This window comes from Rattus norvegicus, chromosome 14, assembly GCF_021556685.1.
Source record: "Rattus norvegicus strain SHRSP/BbbUtx chromosome 14, alternate assembly SHRSP_T2T, whole genome shotgun sequence".
Classification (NCBI taxonomy): domain Eukaryota; kingdom Metazoa; phylum Chordata; class Mammalia; order Rodentia; family Muridae; genus Rattus; species Rattus norvegicus.
In genome coordinates, this window is record NC_141547.1 from 11264930 (window position 1) to 11273277 (window position 8348).

An 8348-nucleotide genomic window follows, 5' to 3' on the forward strand; every position below is an offset into this window, starting at 1 on the left:
CAGAGCTCCTGACACCAAAGAGAGACATCACAGGAGAGTGAGGTAAGGACCCAAACCATCCCAGGAGGACCTACTAAAGCCGCTGAAGATGTCTGAGCAGAAAAGAAAAGTAGACAACTCCTATGCTAAAAATTTCACTTTGGCTAAAAGTATAAATAGGAAGGCAAACCAGGTGGGAGGCTGAATCAATAGATCAAAATAAGAGTATTGTAGACTCAGGTATAAAGGCCGGACAGAAGGGATGGGATTTGTTTATTTTGAAGGTTTAGATGAAAGGTGTCACAAGCAGCTTGAATGAGGGTTATGAGCAAAAGAAAAAGACACAAGAATGATCCCAAATGTTGTGCTCAAATTCCTGAGTCAGTCATCGTGCCATGGACTGGACTGAGTCTTCTTGAAAGGGATCCCTGCGTGTCCCATCCATCTCTCAGATGCAACAAATAAAAACGAATTATGCTCATTCTGTGTTTACATTAAATTCGCATTTTTAAAAAATTGTTTCTAAGGATTCCAAGGTGTCTGCCTGTCAGGAAGTGGAAAGGGGCAGACAGAAGGACAATGAGACCTAGGCGCTGAACCTTAGCTCACCCCATGGCTACGTGGAAGCCGCTATGGCTTCACGGTAATGGGGAATTCTGAAACCAAGACTGAACCACTGTAGCTCTGAATCAGTGGATCTGTGGCTTCAGGGTGCTCTTGTGCCTTACCTGGGCCAAGTAACTTCCCTAGTGTTGAAAGACACACCTTAGGACAGTTGTATTTTCAGCCACTGGGGGCGCTATGTCACAGGACTACAGACCACACCCCCAAAGGATCAAAGGTTTGAATGCTAACACTGTGGAAACGTTCCGCCTCCCTTGGGTGATTGACCCACCTAGTTATTAAGGTAACTGAATGTATTCGGAAACATAAGAGCACTGAGCCGGAACTAAAAAGGGCTGTCCAGGTGTGAGGTGGCAGTAGCAACCTTCACAGTAGGAAGACTAATACTAGCATTATTGCCCACAGAGGCCGGCCCCTCCACACAGCAGAGCTTCATGGTATCACTGAAGGTCTTCCCGACGTCCTTACAGGCTTGCCTGGCTGGTTCTGTGTGTCAACTTGACAGCAGCTGGAGTTATCGCAGAGGAAGGAGCCTCCCTTGAGGTAATGCCTCCATGAGATCCAGCTGTAAGGCATTTTCTCAATTAGTGATCAAGGGTGGGAGGGCCCTTTGTGGGTGGTGCCATCCCTGGGCTGGTGGTCCTGGGTTCTATAAGAAAGCAAGCTGAGTAAGCCAGGGGAAGCGAGCCAGTAAGCAGCATCCCTCCATGGCCTCTGCATCAGCTCCTGCTTCCTGACCTGCTTGAGTTCCAGTCCTGACTTCCTCTGGTGATGAACAGCAGTGTGGAAGTGTAAGCTAAATAAACCCTTTCCTCCCCAACTTGATTCTTGGTCATGATGGTTTTTTTATACAGATATAGAAACCTAGACTAAAACATGGGCTTCTAGATGGGAGACCATGTCTTACTTATTTCTGTGCACCCCAACAGTTAGTGCCTCATTGGGCATGCCATTAGTCCCTACTGATGTCTGTAGAAAACAAACAGGGAACAACTAATCAAGCTATTCCAATTGTAATGCATTCCATGCTTGCCTCTGTCAGGGCAATGGGTAGCTCAGGCCCTCAAATCAGTGTAGGCTGTGCAACATCACCTCTGTTCTCTTCTGCCTTTGAGTCTTTTCATTAGGCAACCCAACTCTTGGCCAATCCTTGTATTGCTCGGTTTGCTAAATGCTCTCTTGTATTGTCTGATGTAGAGCCTGTGGCCTATATTAAGGAACCGAGGAGAAAGAGACCCTTTCCTCCTTTGAGTACCTTTGAAATCACTCGAAAACTGAGAGTCACCTGCCTAAACGCAGGAGTCGTGTATTACCTAGGGAGGCCTCTCTTTCTTTTTTTTCTTTTTCTTTTTTCCGGAGCTGGGGACCGAACTCTTTTTTAACCCGAAACCTCACCTCTTATGAATGTCTCCTTCCATTAGCCCTTCCGTGAGTCACCCTGACGCTTGATGCTAATCCTCTGGTGGACATGCTTCTCCTCCCTGAACAAGTGTTGGCACAGAGTAGGCTCCAGATTCCCTAAAGCCAGACTAGTGACCCCAAACTTTAACCGCATTGGATCCTGCCTGCACCTCCTGCCTCCGGCTGCACACCCACTCACCGCTCACGGCATGAAGCTGTGACCACAGACCCATATACTTGCAGGGTGGTCCTCTGAGCACAACCCCCGGGGGGAAAAGACATGAAATATTTATTGACAGCAAGCCAATGTGAGAGGAACGCTGGCGGAAACCACGGACGGTAAGGGTGCTTCTAACACCCACGGAAGACCCAGCAGCATCTGCCAGCCCCCTCACATGGCCTGGGGGAGGTTCATTTGCGCTCACCCCAGCGGTGCAAACTGCAGCAGCTGTTCTCAGAGGGAGTCTGATACATAATCCCTTGCCTAAGACCAGCAGTGGGAGGTGATGTTTTATTTAAATTGTTAATTTTTAGCGCAAGGCCCTGGGTTCGGTCCCCAGCTCCGAAAAAAAGAACCAAAAAAAAAAAATTGTTAATTTTTTTTTTTTTTTTTCCTGGAGCAAGCAGGTACATAAGCAGCTGGAAAGTTGCAGTAGGTTCTGGGCCAGATTCACTTCCTGGTGTTTTCATTCTCTACCTGTTTCTGCGACACAGACATCTTCATCTTGAAAATAGCGAGACTCTGGAAAGCACGGGTCATTTCTTTTTTCACTTTCTGAGAAATCCTGGGGTTTGTTTGTTTGTTTGTTTGGTTGGTTGGTTGGTTGGTTGGTTGGTTTTTGTTCTGTTTTTTTTTTTTCCTAATTCTTGCTGTCAATGTTTGCTAAAACAGATGGACTTTGAAGTCATCCTTTTAAAGGCCATGTACTATTTTGCCTGGTTATCTTTAAATGGGCATAGGACAGTCTTATGCCCTTGATAATATCCTGTAAGTCAATAAATGTGGAAAATATGCTATGCATTCTTAAAAGGGGACACCAAGGTCACTTATGTACTGTTTCCTAGATAGGTAGCATAACCTACAATTTAGGCTTTGGGTCTATCATGGTACACAGTATCTTAACATTAAACGACTTACGCAAAAATAAAGATTTTTTAATATATATATACTAAGAACTGGATATAACATTCCAAGGCTAGGATTCACTATCACAAGAATAAAAGCAAGAATGTAAGCTTCCCTCAAACAGGTATTGTGTTCAATTTCATCCCTAAACCCTCACAGTAATGCTGTGAACTGGGCACTGAGTGTTTGCGTGAAATGTATTGGTGGTGCCTACCATATATTATTGGCAACCATGAAGTCATTATTCATCTAGTTGGCACTGACTCCTTTGGACCTGGGAGTTTTGTTTAATGGAGTTGATTTTATAGCATTAAACATTAAATTGCCAGGACTAGAGCCTGTGTTCTGCACAATGAGCTGCCATATGTATGTGTGCACTTATCTCAGTTATCTATTTATCTGTGTCTGTCTGTCTGTCTGTCTATCTATCTATCTATCATCGTCTGTCCATCATCTATCTATCTATCTATCTATCTATCTATCTATCTATCTATCTATCTATCTCCCCCTCCATATTGTAAGCTAAGGATTTTAGACATCATTATTTCCAAGGTAAAAATGAGCTTCTGGGGCAACCCTATTTTAATCCTCAATGATACAAGCAGCATGGCTTCCCTTCCTAATTATCATTTGCAGGAACTCCAGCCCTCAAAGGATATTTGTGGATCCCATGTGGACAGCTTAAATTATGTTCACTAAACAAAACCACACCTTCACCCCATGCTAATGCATGCTACATGAAAAAAGAAAAAAATCAGAATTGACGTTAAGGGAAGATATGCTACTTGTATACTGTTTTCTTCTCCAAAATTTAAAGGCATTATGTCACATGCTCTAAGAGAATAGGGACTGTTGCAGGAATATATATATATATATAAAATTACCAGGGGCCCTCAGTGGAGGTAGATGCAGGACAATAATCCAACTTTTACAAAAATGTAAGAATGTCGCATGGGACAGCATGTGAAATGCACATATTCTACTGAAAGCCGTCATAAAATGCAGGACTGCAGGCAGACGCACAGCCATAATTGCTCTCCCGAGAGTAAAAGCAGTCAGGTTGCCTCCTCAGCAGAAATTCACCTCCCTGTATGAAAATCTGATAAATTTTCCAGTTTCCCGCCGAGGGAACGACAGAGAATTTAATGAGAAACACGTTGGAACAGGACCTGTCACCGTGTGATTGTGCAGTCACTAATCTCTCACTGTAGGGGGACAGAAGAACTCAGGCCTCTCTAAGAGAGTTTATCTGAGAGAGGGGAAAAACGCATTGAGAAATAAATTACTGAAAGAGAAATGTCTCCACTCCCCCACTGATACCTACGGACTGTTTGACTAGACAGCTTCTTTGGTTTACAAATAGCGGAACATGGGGATTTGCCTAGTGACCTAATTTTATGATGATCAATGGAACTGAGGAGTCACATGCTAACTAATTAATGTATTGGTGTATTGGTGCCAAAACAAGCTCATAAGTGCCCTGGCATCACAATTTGTGTTTAATTATAGTGCCAAGAAGAGTGGGTGTCCCGCTCATATTGAAGGGGCTATCTTACACCTAACATGAAATCCATTTACCTGGGATAGACTTCCTCAAATACATCCTACTCACCAACTCATTCCACCCTAAAATTTTCGAGCAGCTAACATATGCCAGGGACCTAGACCTATATGTGTATATTATGCTCTGTGGATAAGTCGCATTTCCGCCCATCTCTACAAAAATATGTCACAGAAATGTATTCAAAATTACTACCAGCTAAGAGAATTTCACAAAAGCCTTCTGATGAAAGACTTGCCTAATGTCAGATTGTAAAGTGTAACGAGTGCAGATAAGGCCCTTCCAAAATTTAAGGATAAGAGAGCACAAAGAATACATTGAATGAGCATTGGGCAAATCAGAAGGCCAGGAGAATGAATAGAAATAGGACGTCTGGAAAGTACCAGAGACCCAGGAGGAGAGAGACTCTCAGGACTCAGTGGGGGTGACCTTAGCCAAAATGCCCAACATTGGGAACAAGGAACTTGAAGAGTCCACCTCTAGTAGATAGACAGGGCCTCAAGTAGAGGGACTGGGTTACCAACCCACAGTAAAAATTTCTGACCCAGAATTGCTCCTTTTAAAAAGAACTGCAGGGACAAAAAATGGAGACTGAGAGAAGGGAAGTCCAAGGCCTGGCCCAATTTGAGATCCATCTCATGGTGGGGCACCCAGGCCTGACACTATTACCGATGTTATGGTGCGCTTACAGATGGGAGCCTGGCATGCTGTCCTCTGAGAGACCCTACCAGCAGCTGACTGAGAAAGATACAGATACTTACACCCAACCATTAGACTGAAGTCAGGGACCTCTATGGTTGAATTGGAGGAAGAATTAAAGAAACTGAAGGGGAAAACCACCCATAGGAAGACCAACTGTCTCAACTAACCCAGACCCCATGGAGCTCCCAGAGACTGAGCCACCAACCTCACGCATACACAGGCCGGCCTGAGGCCCCTGGCACACATATAGCAGACTCTGCCTGGTCTGGCCTCAGTGAAAGAAGATGCATTTAATCCTTGAGACCTTAGGGAAGAGGGAGGCCTGATGGGGGAGAGCACCCTCTTGGAGGCAAGGGGGAGGGGGAATGAGATGAGGAACTGTGGGAGGGGAGACTAGAAGGGGAGGACAACAGCCAGAATGTAAATACATAAAATAATTTAAAAAAAAAAAGAATTGTGCAAATCAAACGTATCTCACTAGCTGAGTGACTTGTGCAAGTTAGAACTTTAGAGAAAACTTCCTGAATGACAAGAAAGAAGGGAAAAGATGACTGTGTGTTTGTGGTGAAGTCAAGAAAGAGCGGCTCCTAGCCCTTCATACATTTCTTGAAGGCTTTCAGAGCACAGAATTATCGTCACAAAAGGAACATTAAAAGATGACTTGGGGTGTGAGAACTATTTACTGTGACCAGTGATACCACTCCAAGCATTGCTCTCTGTAATAATTCACACTTCCCGTGTCTTCCATAGAATACCGGACTCCCAGGATAACCTCAGTGTTATGAGTCTATTGATCCTTGATCCAATCTCCGTCTTGGCTGGTTGTTAAGTCTAGGGATCAAACACAGAGCTCTCTGAATTCTAATCAGTACTCCCCCACTGACTTCTATCTCCAGTAATTTTTTTTAAACTAAGAATTCGTCTTTTAAAAATACATGTATTTCCTTGCAAGGACAGGGGATAGAGCAGAGACTGAGGGAACAGCCAACCAATGACTGGCCCAACTTGAGACCCATCCCATGGGTAAGCACCAATCCCTGACACTATTAATGATAGATACTCTCTTATGCTTGCAGACAGGAATCTAACATGGCTGTCCTCTGATACATTCCACCCAGCAGCTGACTCAGATGCAGACACCCACGGCCAAACATTAGGTGGAGCTTGGGGACTCATGGAAGAATAGGTGGAAGGATTTCGGGCTCCTAAGGGGATAGGAACTCCACAGGAAGACCAACAGAGTCAACTAACCCAGACCTTGGGGCTCTCAGAGACTGAACTATCAACCAAAGAATGTACATGGGCTGGAACTAACCCTCCCGGCACATATGTGCAGACGTGAAGCTTGGTCTTTATCTGGGTTCCGAACAACAGGAGTGGAGGCTATCCCAAAAGCTGTTGCCTGAACCTGGGATATGTTTTTCTAGCTGCCTTGTCTGGCCTCAGTAAGAAAGGATGTATCTAGCTTCACAGAGATTAGATAAGCCAGGGTTGAGGAATAGTGACTCTACCAGAGAAGAGGAGGGGGGATCAGGGAAGGATTATGGGAAGGGTTGACCAGGAAGGAGGCAGTGAGCAGGACATAAAGTGAATAAGTAAAAAGGAAGTAAATACATAAATAAGTGCGTATTTCTTACCTCGTTGAATTTTTCTCCCCAGTGATTGCACTATTTCATCCAGATGCAGATTACTAGTTGGATCTAAACCAGAGCCATGTCCCTCTCTGAAACCTAACTAGGACTGTTCATATTTTAAAGGTCATACAATTTATTGCGATAAAGCTGGGGATGATGTTAACGATCAAATGGCAGAGGTCATGCTAGTGACTTGTAGTGTCTACAATAAGAGTCAAAGGTGAGAGGGGGAGGCTGGAAGGTGATGAAAATTTGTCAACTTATTAACTACCATGTTCCTTAATTCATAGCCATCTGAATGCCGGTTGATGACTTGAAGCACACGTGAATGTACTGTTGAGACCAGTGGTTCTCAACCCCGTGGGTCACACACTTTGGGGAGTGTTAAACAACCCTCTCCTAGGGATCGCCTAAGATCATCCTGCAGATCAGATATCTACAATGGGGATTTATAACCGCAGCAAAATTTCAGCTATGAAGTAGCAGCAAAATAATCTCATGGTTTTGGGGGTCACCACGACATTCTTAGCATTGGAAAGATTGGGATCCGCCGCCTTTGACTATTAGGTCTACACACAGCCTCCACTGACCTCTGTCTCTTCTCTCTCCAGGACTTTCAAATAGAGCAAAGAGCTCAAGGCTGGAGGTAACATTGTCTCTGCTTCCATAAGATGAGAATTTTATTTCCACCACGGTTTTGTATAATTAAGCTACACAATGAAAGAAAATTGAGAGCCGTCACACCTTACTTTTAAAAAGTTTTAAGCACTTCATGAGTAATTTATATAATAAATTTGCCAATCTGATCTGTGCTCTCTTTTCTGTTCCCAGGCTGTGTGTTCTTTGGAAATGACTCCGCTGGTTCCTTTCTTTTATTATTGTCACGCACTTCCCAGCGCAGGGACCACTGTAATTCAGCTAAAAGGACAGAGGGGTTGTATTCACAGTTCTCTATTCACATAATTGGTTTCTTTAGAAGGGAGCAGAGGTTGATTGGGGGAACTATCATGCTGTCATCTTATTTAGACTCCTCTCTTATCTCCCTGTGTTTCAGACAACAGATAGAGCAAGCTAATAATCAAACAGAAAGCAGGTTGCAAAGCTGTTGCACCCCATCTGATGTGTTTATGTCTGTTTGGCACAAATTAGCTCCCCAAACATTAACACTTTGGGGTGGACAGGATGTATTCAGGCGGCTTTGTTTGACTGATGACACGGGCCAGGTATTTAAAAATAATCAGAAACCACATAGCCACCTATGTGTCTCCTAGGAAGTTGTTCTAGGAAGGAAACAGTACATAGGCATATCCCATGTACATGA